The sequence below is a fragment of the Lutra lutra genome, chromosome 4 (assembly GCF_902655055.1).
Source record: "Lutra lutra chromosome 4, mLutLut1.2, whole genome shotgun sequence".
NCBI lineage: Eukaryota > Metazoa > Chordata > Mammalia > Carnivora > Mustelidae > Lutra > Lutra lutra.
The window spans coordinates 40785291-40797153 of record NC_062281.1 but is presented as its reverse complement, the minus strand read 5'-3'; positions in this window follow the sequence as shown (position 1 = coordinate 40797153).

Sequence of the window (11863 nt, the reverse complement as noted above, 5' to 3'; positions counted from 1 at the left end):
ATTATTATTACAATAAATTATTTCCTAATAGGGGTGGATATAAAGGAAATGAGCATGATTCCACGACCAGGTAGAGGGAAACTTTCTAACGAAAACAGTTGAGGGTTGGAATGAGAAAGATTTTCCCCAGAGATATCTTAAAATGAGTCGGATATTGATTTGTCCTGAGTGGTTTTGTTGCAACATCTCTAGACGCTGAGTGATGGGTTATATAACTCTGAAGGATCTTCCTGTTTCTGCGATTGGATGATAAATCTCAAAGCAGTATATTAGAGCTGTGTTCTCAAATGTGGGGTGAGGCCTTCTCTCTTTTGACTCCAGTGAGGAAAAATATATTTTCAGAGTTTGTCTTCCTAGGCTTCTCTGTCACTCTTCCTGCCTAAAAACAGTGAAGACAGATACAGTTATCAATAAAGGGGGAAAAAAAAAGAAATTGGATCCCTACCTTATACCAACACAAAAATCGATTTTATGTGGATTTAAGATTTATATGTCAAATGCAGAACTTTTAAAACTTTTGTGCTCTGTAGGTGAATGTCTTTCTATGGATCTTTCAAGCAATACTTAAAATTTTTTAATTTTAAATTATTATTAAAACTTTTAAATTTTTTGGTATTTTTTGTATTTATTAAATTTAAATTCCATTAGCCAACATGTAGTACATCATTAGTTTCAGATGTAGTGTTCAGTAATTCACCAGCTCCATATTAATACCCAGTGCTCAACACATTGCGTGCCCTGCTTAATGGGAATTTCAATTACATTAAAACGAAGAACTTTTACTCATCAAAAGACACTTTCAAAATTAAAAAGACACATGAGGAAGAGAGGGTATTTGTAACACACAAAATAGAGAATATTGTTACTAGAGCATATAAAGAACTCTTTCAAGTTAATAAGAAAGAGACAAATGGGGTGCCTGGGTGGCTCAGTGGGTTAAGCTTCTGCCTTTGGCTCAGGTCATGATCTCAGGGTCCTGGGATCAAGCCCCGCATTGGGCTCTCTGTTCAGCGGGGAGCCTGCTTCCCCCTCTCTCTCTGCCTGTCTCTCTGCCTACTTGTGATCCCTCTCTCTGTCAAATAAATAAATAAAAACTTTATAAAAAAAGAAAAGAATTCAATAAAATAATAAGCAAAAGAATGAAGAGGCATTTCATGGAAGAAGTAACATACATAACCAAAAACATTGAAGAGATAGATGCTCAAGCTTTTTAGTAAGAAGGGAAATGCAAATCAAGACTAGGAAGTACCATTTTATACCCATTTAATCAACAAAAATTAAGAAATAAGACAATATCAAATACTGGAAAAGATGTGAGTCAATAGAATCACTTGTACATTTAAGGAGTATAAATTGCTACATCCATTTGGGAAAATAATTTGGCATTATCTTGTAAAATCATATCTCATGACCTGGCAATTCTATTCCCAGGCATATACTGTGTATCAGCCAAATATTTTTATTTTTAAGAGTATCCAAAAAAACCCCACCCAAAAAAAAAAAAAACCCCAAAACCAAACAACACAGATGTTTACACCAGCAAAGTAGATAAATTATTCTGTGGCATATTTATCCAATAGAGTGAGGGAACTATACCCACAATATGGATGAATTTCAGTAATATAATACTGAGAAATCGCATGCCCAAGATATAAAGTAAGCAAACTAAACAACATAAGTTTATGTGCATATAAAAGTTACAAAGACAAAAGTCAGGATACTGAATGTTTCTGGAGTTGAGGTTGATAGCACATTGGTAAGTTTAATTTGGGGAATAGGCATTCTTAGATTGGATGGCAGAGTCAGAGGTTTTCATTAAATAACTAAACAAAAACAAATTAAAACATAAATGAAAGAATGAAAATAAAAGATTGCTACCCCCAGACCAAGGATGATAGCATGTGTGAACCAAGGAGTATGATTAACCAGATTTTGTATATATGAGTTCTCCCTAATTCCTGAAAAGAGAATAAATAAAAATAGAACTAGTGGTTTCATCATCGGTTTCATTTGTGCTTTTATAGTATTTCAAAGATACAAAATACCTTACAAGTTTCAACCCATAGATTCTATATGACTTACCAGGATTTTAATCTAATTCTCCCCGATTTTGTCACTTCTTACTGTTTCATTTTTTATTTCCAGCTGGAGAAATGGGCAAAAGAGAAAACACTTAAATGTTTTTCTCAAAAATCAGTAGTGAACCTAGAAAAATGACTTCCTAGGCTTTTATCTCTATATCCAGCAAAACACCAGTTCAGACTTCACCCTAATTAGCACCAACAACATGCACAGTTCTTTGAGTTTTTCATTTTTGCCTGTGGGGTTACTTTTTTTCTTAATCTTGCTAGGGGGTTAATACTTCCATTAATCTTTTCAAAGAACTGACTTTTTGCTTTGTTAGTTTTCTCTACTGTTTGTCTATTTTCTATATTATTAATCTTGACTTCGCTATTTCTTTCTACCTATTTGAGTTTATTTTGCTTACCTTTTATACCTTTTTTTTTAAAAAAGACTGTATTTATTTGAGAGAGTGTGTGAGCATGAGCAGGGGGAGGGGTAGAAGGAGAGGCAGAAGGAGAAGCAGACTCCCGCACTGAGCATGGAGTCCGGTGAGGGGCTCCATGCCAGGACCCTGGGATTTTGACCTAAGCTGAAGGCAGACACTTAACCAATTGAGCCACCCAGGCGTCCCCCTTTTATACCTTTTTAAGTTGGAAATTTAGGGAGTTGGTTTTAAGCCTTTGCTTCTAATGCAATCATTTAAATCCAGACATTTCTCTCTAAATACTGATTGAGTTATATTTCACAAACTTAATGCATTATTTTCATTTTAATTCAATTAAAAATCTTTATAAAATACCTTGTGATTTCTTCTTTGATCCACTGGTTATTTAAAAGCATGTTATTTAATTTCCAAATGTCTAGGCCTTTTCTAAGTATCTTATTATTATTACTTTCTTATTTGTTATTAGTTTTTAGTTCGTTTCTGCTATAGACAGAAAACATATTCTATAAGATTCAAATCTGAAATTTACAGAAATGTCTTTTATGACCTAGCTTATACATCCCTTGGTGAAATATGGTATACCTTGGCAATGTCCCGCGGGCACTTGAAAAGAATGCATAGTCTGCCGTTGGTGAGTATAGTCCTCTGCAAATGCCCATAAGGTTAAGGTTACTGGTAGTTTTGTTTATATCCTCTATATCCTTATTGATTTTTAAATCTATTGTATCAATTACTGAGAAAAGAGTATTAAAATATCCAAGTATGATTGTGTCCCATAAGTTCTGTCAGTTTTTGCTTTGTGTCTTTTGAAGCTCTGTTACTAGTTCACCTGTATTTATGTATTCCTGAGGAAGTGACACCTTAACATTAGGACATGTCTTTTTCAGTCTTTTGTAAAAATGTCTGAAGTCCACTCAGTCTGATAGTTTCTTAGGTTTACTGTTTATCAGGTATATTTATTCTTTCTTTATTTAAAACCTATTTGACTTTTTATATATAAAAGTGCATTTCTTATAAAGTACCTATAGTCCAGTCTTACTTTTTAAAATCCAGACTGATTTCTGCTTTTAATTGGTGTATGTAGTCCATTTGAATTTAATGTCAGTATTGCTATAATTGAGTTTAAGTCTACGATCTTGCCCATTTTATTTTATCTGCCACGTATATGAAATAGGATGAGTAACCGTCCCAGGAAACACATCAGTCCCAGGCATACCAGAAGACTTGGCCACCCTCAGAGCACAATATGCATCCTTACCTTATCAATTTCTAATTCAAATTAACTTTGTACTTCTTCATATAAAATGTTAGAACCATAAGTATAGTACCACTTACTACCATGCCTCCATTCTTTTTGCTACTGCTATCTTGGATTTCGCTTACATATACATTATAAATTCCAAACCAAAAATATAATTACTTTTGTTATAAACAATCAAGTGCCTTTTAAAGAAATTAAGAGAAGAAAAATTTTTAAAATATTTACCATTCCTGGATGTTCTTCATTCCTGCCTATGGATTTAGTTTCCATTTGGTATCATTTCCCTTCAACCTGTAGAATGTCTTTTAGTATTTCTTATAGTGCATGTCTGCTGGCAGTGAATTCTCTGAGCCTTTGCTTGTCTGAAAATGTCTATTTCATTCTCATTTTTCAAAGGCAGTTTTACTAGATATTGAATTCTCTGTTGATAGTTGTCTTTTGTCCCCTCTAGCACATAATCTCCCACTGTCTTCCAGCCACCAAAGTTGCAGAAAAGAAGTCATCTGACATTCCTATAATTAGTTCTCTGTGTCTAATGTGTCTTTTATTTTTGACTTTTAAAAGATTTTCTCTTTATCTTTGTTTTCCTTTAACTTGGTCGTAATTTGTCTAGGTGTGGTTTTTCTTTATATTCATCCCACATACTATTTGTTGAGTTTCTTGTATCCAAATTTGGGAAAATTTCAACCAATATTTTCAAATATTATTTTCTACACCCCTTGCTTCCCTCTCTCAGTTTCTCTTTCTCTCTCCCTCCCCATCACTTCCTCTTCCAACCAGTCTCTTCTCCTTCTCTTTTAGGGCACTAATAACTGTATGTTAGACCACTTGATATTGTCCCACAAGCTACTGAGGCTCTGGTCATTTTGATTTTTTTTCCCTGATGTTTTACTTTTCAGTTCTAAGATTTTCATGACTCTTTCTTATTATTTCCATTTCTGTGCAAATATTCCTTATTTGTTTGTTCTTTATGTCCATGTTTCTATTCCAGTCCTTGAAATATGTGTAATTGCTATTTTAAAGTCCTTATTGGCTAAATCTAATAGCCAATATTAGATTTGGTTGGTCTAAATCTTGGTCACCTCAAAGTCTATTTTTACTGACTACTTTTTTTTTTTTCCTTAATCATTGGTCACATTTTCCTATTTCTTTGCATGTCTAGTAATTATAGATGGCATTCTGGATACTATGGATGATATGTTTTAGGGAGGTTGGATTATTGTGCCTTCCTTCAAAGTGTGCTGAACTGGGACACTTGGGTGGCTTTGTCCTTTGAGTGTCCAACTCTTGATCTCAGCTTTGGTCTTGATCTCTGGGTCATGAGTTTGGCCTTGCATTGGGCTTCACACTAGAGTCCATTTGAAAGAAAGAAAGGAAGGGAAGGAGGAAGGAAGAAAGAAGGAGAGGAGGGAGGAAAGAAAGAGAAAGAAAGAAAAAAAACAATAACAAAGAGTGCTGAACTTTGTTCTGGCAGGAAGTTATAATACTGCTAGATCTTTGTTTTCCTGTCAGGCTTGATTTTATGCTCCATTAGAGTGATTCTATTTTGATTTTATCCTTAGTCCTAGGGAATGGCTAGAACTTACTCTGAAGATGTGATCTTTCTCTGATTTTAACTGAATGCAATGACATTTCTACTCTAGCTGGATCAGGACTCTAACATCTACCAGCACTGTAGGATGTCTAGTATCTTTATTCTACTTTTAGCCTCACAGTAGCTGTCTTCTATTAGGCTTCTAGCCCTCTCCAAGGATCCACACAGACTTCAGAGGTCACCCTCTCTCTAGCTAAAACCTTTCCGGTACCCTTCTCACACATTTCAGCATTCTGCAGTCCCATCCCTCATCTCATCTCCTCAACAAAGCAAGACTGCTCTTTGGGCTTTCCCTCCCTGAGTCATGGTTCAGAAATTCCACCCCCCCACACACAAAAAAGTTAGGGTAGCCATGACTGTCCCTTTGTTTGCTTCCTTTCTCCCAAGAATCACAATCCAGCATTGCCTGTTATGCAATACTTTAAAACAACTAGTTACCTCATATATTTTGTCCAATTTTATAGTTGTTTATGATAGGTGGGAAAACTCAGTAACAATTACTCTAGTCTGGCCAGAAGAAGAAGTGACATTACTTGATTTTTATAAGCTTTCATTTTGTTTTAATAAAAACTTTGAATTTTTTATGGTACTGCAAAGCAAACTGAATTATGACTAAGATTCACAGTTCAGAGATCCAATTTCTCATATTTTTGCAAGGCTGTCACATCCCCAACGGCTACAAGTTTTTTCCCCTCTCACATGTCAGAACATTTCTCTGGGACATTTGTGCCCCCCCTCTACCACCCCACTCTCAGTGCTTCCCTTCTCATGTCCACTTAGGCACCCTATCCCCAAGGTTTCTTATCATCCACATCTTCTAAAATATTCATCTCAAAACTTGAATCCCCCAAATCCTTATTAAGGGCTCTTAAAAGTCCAGTGTCCAGTCATCACTTGTGTATTATGAAAATCCTTCTTGAATCTGTTTATATTTTCATTCTAAGCCATATTTGGGAAAAAGAGCTCCAGAATGTAATTCTTTTAACTTTTATGCATGTTTAGAATTTTTTATAATAAAATATAGAAAAAACAAAAAGAAGTTTCTAAGCGTTCATGATTAGTTCTCTCTTATTTGTCCTAAAACTATTTCCTCCAAGAGCTAAGTCATGCCCTTTGGATCCAAATCCAGAATTTCATGTACAAGTCTGAACTCTCTCCAAGATTATTTTCATGACTATATAAACATCAGTCACTGTCCTGCTATCCTTTATCTTGTCTGAACACTACTATTTCATTTAGCCTCTCCTCATAGGATAGCTCCTAAATCCGTGGTCATTGTTTTTCTATAGAGTCTTCAAATGTCCTTTATCCCTCTTCCTGAAGCATAGTAAGTCCATCTGCTCCTGATATTCCAGGAGAGCCCCCATGATGGATATGTACAAGAAGGAAATAAGCATCAAACAACAAGGAGGAGGTTCTGAGTTTACCTCGAGGTCCTCTTTGACCTGAGACACACACTAGTGACAGAAAAAATATCCAAATTATGTTCTCTGATGACAACACGAGTCATTGGTACTTGATTATAAAAAGATAGATTAAAAACCTACATCTACGGAAACTAAAAACACATTAAAAACAAAACTGGAAACTCCCTCAGTGAAATATTTATGAATTTTGCTTAAATCTTTAAAAAGCTCACAGGTAATTAATGGCTCAAATTTATGGAAGAGATTCCAGAAGACTTTTAAAACTTCCAGACACATTGGGCTGGGAATCCTGGCTCTAAAACTCACCAGTTGGATCAATTTGGGCAAATGACGGAAACTCCTAGAACCACAATTTCTAGTCTGCGACACAGACGTTCATTAGTTTGTATAATGTTTACCCTGAAAAGTTCACCTTGCAAATAACACTTGCTCTTTTCTGTTCTCACTTAAATGGGCTTCAAAGCAAGATCTGTTGGTCCGATGCCACAGCTCCGTCCAGCCATTCTGCCATAATTCCAATAGTTTATCTCCCTTTAGAAAAACATGAAAAATAGCTTAGGAGAGGCCATGAAAGTGCCAGACCTTAACACACACTCCCATTTGTATCCTAATTCCCCACGGAGAATCCAAAAGAACAATGGGCCACAGAATGTCTGTAAGGCAGAAGACACTGTCTGCTCTATGTCCATTGCTAACTTTTTCTGATCCTTTCTGCAAAGGCCAAGGAGGGCTCTATCTTCCCTGCCCTTAAGGCTGAGAACCAGGGAAGAGAGAGACTTCCTCCAGGTGGCCTGGCAGGTAGGCAAGAGAAATGACAGCATGACTGCTTATCTGTGCAGACGCATGAGCAAAACCCCTTTGCCTTCCCCCAACCGGTGGATCTCCATCACAAGGACACTCTGATCAGCGAGATAGGAGACCAAATCAGCCAACAATGCAATATAATGCCCCATTGAAGAAGTAGGCATCCAGCAGCCTGAGAGAGGAAAAACTATTAGATCATATACCTAAGGAAATAAAACTGCTAGAGAAAACAGATGGAAACATTAGTTTTAAAAAATTATACTTAAAGAACACAGTTGCATTTGCAATAAATAATATTAGTTGATAATAAAACATAAGATTTCCCAATGAAAAATTCAGAAGGTAAGTTAAAGGAGAAATGCTCATTGCTGTTAAGACCTGAATTAGTGGTCTGGAAATTCATGTACATGAGCAAGCAAAAACGTGAGAAGAATGGAAATGATGTCAGAAGAGATAAGAGATTTGGAGAATATATTTAGGACATTTAACAAGTAAGTAACAAGAGTAACAGGTAGATAATAGGAGTTCCAGAAAGAAAAAAAGTGAGGAACATTAAATAATAAAGCTAACAAAACAAAACAAAAAACCTGCAATTAAAGAAACAAACTAGGAAACTTTGACTTCAGCAGAAAGACCAGAGTCTGAAAACTGAAAGGTACATTGATAAGAAATCACTAGGTTGTAGGTATATCCTGGTAAAACCCCTCAATTCTAAGGATAACTGGAAAAATCTTAAAAGCTCTTAAACTGAAAGAACAAATTACCTAGGAGGAAAATGCATAGCCTTGAGTGCCTTTATTATTAAAAAAAAAAAAAAAAAAGATAAAAGAACTTAGAATCCATTTAGAAACTGAAAGAGATCAATTTTTTTTTTAAAGATTTTATTTATTGGGGCGCCTGGGTGGCTCAGTGGGTTAAGCCGCTGCCTTCGGCTCAGGTCATGATCTCGGAGTCCTGGGATCGAGCCCCGCATCGGGCTCTCTGCTCTCTCGGGGAGCCTGCTTCCTCCTCTTTCTCTGCCTGCCTCTCTGCCTGCTTGTGATCTCTCTGTCAAATAAAAAAAAAAAAAAATCTTTAAAAAAAAAAAAAAAGATTTTATTTATTTATTTGACAGAGAGAAATCACAAGTAAGCAGAAAGGCAGGCAGAGAGAGAGGAGGAAGCAGGTTTCCTGCTGAGCAGAAAGCCCGATGTGGGGCTTGAACCCAGGACCTGGGATCATGACCTGAGCCGAAGGCAGCGGCTTAACCCACTGAGCCACCCAGGCGCCCCTGAAAGAGATCAATTTTTAAGAACAAAAGAAAGGAATAAGAAAATGAACTTACAGAGCACAAAAAGAGTAAGGATAAGTAAATGTAAAAGTTAACCTAAAGAAGATGAATAACAGGGGCACCTGGGTGGCTCAGTGGTTAAGTGTCTGTCTTTGGCTCAGGCCCCACAGAGGGTTCTCGGCTCAGTGGGGAGTCTGCTTCTTCCTCTCCTACTCCCCCTGCTTGTAGTCCCTCTCTCACTGTCTCTCTCTGCCAAATTAAAAAAAAAAAAAAAAAAAAAGAAGAAGAAAATGAATAGCAAAAGAGATAAATCTCCAGAGCCAGATGAGAAAGAACCGTCAGAGACCAAGGTAAGGAGTGAGAGAAGAACGCAGGAGAAGCTTTAAGAGTCATAAGAGAAGGCTTAGCTCCCTAGAAGCAAATATATAGCAACAAATTTTAAAACCTCAAGGATAGGGGCGCCTGGGTGGCTCAGTGGGTTAAGCCGCTGCCTTCGGCTCAGGTCATGATCTCAGGGTCCTGGGATCGAGTCCCGCATCGGGCTCTCTGCTTGGCAGGGAGCCTGCTTCCCTCTCTCTCTCTCTGCCTGCCTCTCTGCCTGCTTGTGATCTCTCTCTGTCAAATAAATAAATAAAATCTTTAAAAAAAAAAAAAAACCTCAAGGATAATAATGACATTCTGGTGAGATACTAATGATGGTTTGACTCAAGAAGACATAGTAAGCTTAAATAGACCTAATTATGGCAGAAGAAATGGTGGTAAAAGAACTACTACAGAAACAGGTACCGAGATCAAGTGCATTTCCAGAATGGTACTATCCGATCTCTGCAGAATGGATTCTTTTAATGTTCTTCCAACTAGTCCAGGCCAGAAAGGAAATACAGAAAGCTACCAATTCATCTTATGTCATCAGCCCAACTTTAATGCCATTGCCTGATCAAGTAAAAAATGGGGTGAAAAAATTATAGCGCTTTCAAAGAAGATGCACAAAATTCTAAGCAAAGTACTAGCAAATATTATCAACTTCTTTTTTTTTTTTAAGATTTTATTTATTTATTTGACAGACAGAGATCACAAGTAGGTAGAGGCAGGCAAAGAGAGAGGAAGGGAAGCAGGTTCCCTGCTGAGCAGAGAGCCCGAAGCAGCGGGGCTCAATCCCAGGACTCTGGGATCATGACCTGAGCTGAAGGCAGAGGCTTTAACCCACTGAGCCACCCAAGTGCTCCTATTATCAACTTCTTAAGAACAGGTGCCCTAAGATCAAGCAAGCGTTACTAAAGGAACATGGAAGTGACTCACTATTAGAAAACCACCCTCGAGGAACATCAACACAATCTAGTACGTCAGCCAGCTAGGGGATAAAACCCATAGAATCATCTTAATAAATCTTAGAAAGGCTTTGATAAAATTCAACAACCATTTCTAATAAAAATGCATAAGTAACAAAACTTTTTGATCTACTGAAGATTACCCCCAAACCAACCACAGCCATCATTCTAAATGATAAAACACAGGGCCCTAAGTTGTTTTCATTAAAATCAGAAGCTAGAGCAGAATACATTGTTATCACCATTATTGTTTATAGCCCTTTGGTTGTTAAATAAGTGGCATAGGCCTTGGAGAAGGTACTAAAACCACACTTTTTGCTGATGATATCATTGTACACCTAGAAAGCCAAGAGACTCCGGGAAAAAAATGTACTAGCTTAATTAAATAATTTTTAAGATGGTAGCATACAGAGTAAATATTGAAAGATAAAACAGTTTTCCTCTAGCCAAAAGTTCCTAAATGAAAACAGGGGAAATCCTACTTATAATAGTGACAAAGTATATATAAATGATGGGAATGTATATAAAAAGAAATACACAGGATCTATAAGAAACTATAAAACCTTATTAACTAATAATTAAAGATCTGAACAAAGTTGAAGACAACACTTTCTGGCTTGAGAGGCCTTAATATCATGAAAAATGTGAATTGTTCCAAAGCCAAAATATAAGCCTAGTTGAATTTTTTTAAAGATTTTATTTATTTATTTGAGAGAGAGAGTGAGCAAGCAAGAGAGAGAGCAACAGAGAGCGAGCACAAGCAGGGGGAGAAGCAGACTCCCCACTGAGCAGGGAGCCCGATGCAGGACTAGATCCCAGGAAATTAGACTCATGACCTGATCCAAAGGCAGATGCTTAACCAACTGAGCCACACAGGTTCCCCAAGCCTAGCTGAATTTCAGTTGGAATTCTAAAATGGTTTATTTTGTCTAAAATATCCTAAAATTAATATGGATAAGCAGGTATCCCAAAATACCCAAGAAAAACCAGAAAAAGCAACTGTGGGGTAAAGAAGAATGAGGATATTGGAAACACCAGAAGGTCCTACATCGTCAAGGTAATCAAATGAATATGGCGTGACATGAGAAGAGACACACAGATCAATAGATAGAACACAAATTTGGAAGTAGATGGGCCCATGTATAAGAATACATGTAAGATGGATTAATACTGTAGTTGAGGATGGATATATTAATAGCAATCATACAAGAGCTCTTACAAGAAAAGAGGCACGTTGTCTTGTAGAAAAATGAGAGGATGTGAACAGACAGTTCACAGAAGACCAACTCCAAATATAACGGACACATGAAAAGATGCGCGAAAGCACCAGTAGGCAGGAAAATGCCCATAGCACAAGCAATGAGCTGTCACTTCATACTCATCAAACTGGCCCAAAAGAAAACTAACACTGATTGCTGGCTGAGGCGTGGAAAAAAGAAAAAGATACTCTCAAACCTCACTGGTGGGCGTGTGAGAACTTTCTGTGTTGTTGTAAAACTGTCAAACAACATCTCATGAAATTAAACACATTTATACTCTCCAACTCCACAACCCTAGTCTTGGGAATCTAGCCCAGAGAAAGAAAAATCACCCATTCATTAAGGAAATACATAAAAGGTATTTCCTGCAAGACTGCTTGTAGGAAACAACTGGAAGCAGAAAGAATGTCT